We start from the raw sequence: 2,685 nt of genomic DNA, 5'->3' as shown, positions 1-2,685 counted from the left end.
CTTACATATTTTGGACATATTACTAGGAGCTGCTGTTCCTTGGAGAAGGACATAATATTGGGAAGGGTGGAGGATCGGCAATGGAGAGGAACACCTTCCAGGTGGATTGACAAGGTGACTGCTGCAATGGGCTCTTGTGTGTTAGGAAGTGTGAGGATGGCACAGGACAGGCCAGATTGTCATCTAGTCAAGCACGACTCATAGTGACCCTATGAACAAGAGACCTGAAGCCTTTCTATAACTATCATCATTTCTTAAAGTTCATAGACTTTTCCAGAGGCATGTTGTTTAGGAAGTGGATCTATGCTCTTCAAAAAGAGGGGGGAAAGTCACAAAATGGGGGTAAAACCCGTGTTGTTTGTGCTGTTACATGCTATCAAGTTGACTTCAACTCATAGTGACACTATAGCACAATAGCTGTGAAACCTGTTGTATCCTGAGCCGTTCTCATTACTCCCATTACTGTGTCAATCCATGTCATCTGGATCTTCCTTTCCAGCACTATCCTTCCACCCTTCCTGATATCTTTTTTGCCTGGACTTGTACTCCCTAACAACATGCCCAAAATATGCATGTCAGAACTTCAAAATCCTTGCTTTCAAGGAGCAGCTTGGTTTCACCCTCTCCAGAGCAAACCTATTCTCTTGGCAATTCATGGTATGTTCAGTACTCTTTTTCACCACCACTACTCAAAGGCATAAATTCTGTCATCCTTAGTCATTGTCCAGCTTTCTGATGGATAGAAAGTTATTTCAAAGATTATGCCCTGGATCAGGCACACCTTAGTCTCCAGAATGACATCTTTGCTCTTTTTATTTTTTCAAATAAAATGTTTATTTTATACAAGATTACTTATAAAATTTTTTTCTCACTTTTTAAAAAAATTTTTATCTTTTTTCTCACTTTTTAAGGTGTGCACTTTTATTCAACTGGTCTCAAGTCAGTGTACAGGTAAAGCGCTGGCTGCCTTCATATCTCAGCCACCCCAGGGAGACAAAAAGCCTTCATATTTCTAGAGTTGAGGGAAAGGGCAAGGGCCCCAAAAAAGTAGGGCCTCCAATGGCTGACTATTGAAAAAAAAAACAAAACCAATAACTAAAGAAGAAGTATTAAGGCGGAAGATTTTTTAACCAAAAAAAAAAAAAAAACTGGATAAGGTATAATTTACATAAAAGCAATGCTCCCTGCCACCCCTGTCCATGCGTGGACCCGGGTGAGGGACGGGGATCTTCTGCTTAGGGGAAGAGAGAGGCTTTTGGAAAGGCAGGAGCTTCCTGTCACATCGCCATGTTGATTACTTGGAATGACTATTTAAAAAAAAAAGAACAATGTACAATCAAAGTCCTGGGCCACATTGGAGAACTGGGGGGATTCTTGCTCCACACCAACTGCTGTCACCCTCACCGTTCCAGTTTTTAAATCCTGAGTCAAGTGCAAAAAACAAAGAAGAAAAAATTAAAAAAGAAACAAAAAAGTAACAAATAAAGCCATGCCAATTCTCATCCTTTGGTTTTTTTCTGCGCAAGTTAGGGTTTTTTAGCAAGAAAGGGTGTAACGCAACTAAACAGTCCGCCTAGAAGCATTTGCGGTGGATGATGGAGGGGCCAGATTCGTTGTACTCCTGCTTGCTGATCTACATCTGCTGGAAGGTGGACAGGGAGGCCAGGATGGAGCCGCCGATCCACACGGAGTATTTGCGCTCAGGGGGAGCGATGATCTTGATCTTCATCGTGCTGGGGGCCAGTGCTGTGATCTCCTTCTTCATCCTGTCGGCGATGCCTGGGTAAATGGTGGTCCCGCCAGACAGCACTGTGTTGGCGTAGAGGTCCTTGCGGATGTCAACATCACACTTCATGATGGAGTTGAAGGTAGTTTCATGGATGCCACACGACTCCATGCCCAGGAAGGAGGGCTGGAAGAGTGCCTCAGGGCAGCGGAAACGCTCATTACCGATGGTGATGACCTGCCCATAGGTCAGCTCGTAGCTCTTCTCCAAGGAGGAAGAGGAAGCCGCCGTGGCCATCTCCTGCTCGAAGTCCAGGACAACGTAACAGAATTTCTCCTTGATGTCACGCACAATTTCCCGCTCAGCCGTGGTGATGAAGCTGTAGCCTCACTCGGTGAGGATCTTCATGAGGTAGTCCGTCAGGTCCCGGCCAGCCAGGTCCAGACGCAGGATGGCATGGGGGAGAGCGTACCCCTCATAGATGGCCACAGTGTGGGTGACCCCATCGCCAGAATCCATCACAATGCCAGTGGTTCGGCCAGAGGCATACAGGGACAGCACGGCCTGGATGGCGACGTACATGGCAGGGGTGTTGAAGGTCTCGAACATGATCTGGGTCATCCACTCCCGGTTAGCCTTGAGGTTTAGGGAGGCCTCCGTCAGCAGCACAGGGTGCTCTTCGGGGGCCACACGCAGCTCATTGTAGAAGGTGTGGTGTCGTCCCAGTTGGTGACAATACCATGCTCGATGAGGTACTTGAGGGTCAGGATGCCTCTCTTGCTCTGGGCTTCGTCCCCCACATAGGAGTCCTTCTGGCCCATGCCCACCATCACGCCCCGTTGCCGAGGGCGCCCCACGATGGAGGGGAAGACAGCCCAGGGGGCGTTGTCGCCTGCGAAGCCGGCCTTGCACATGCCGGAGCCATTGTCAACCACGAGCACAGCGATGTCATCATCCAT

At 47.9% G+C, this 2,685-nt stretch overlaps 1 pseudogene; it reads right to left on the bottom strand.

Annotated features, from left to right (window-relative positions):
• Positions 1–1,573: 1,573 nt before the first annotated feature.
• LOC102856918 lies at positions 1,574–2,685 on the bottom strand (annotated as a pseudogene).

The sequence above is a fragment of the Elephantulus edwardii genome, unplaced genomic scaffold (assembly GCF_000299155.1).
Source record: "Elephantulus edwardii isolate Elephantulus edwardi_28Jun2011 unplaced genomic scaffold, EleEdw1.0 scaffold00172, whole genome shotgun sequence".
NCBI lineage: Eukaryota > Metazoa > Chordata > Mammalia > Macroscelidea > Macroscelididae > Elephantulus > Elephantulus edwardii.
Note: the sequence above shows the minus strand (reverse complement) of the source record. Positions and strands in the feature narration are given on the sequence as shown.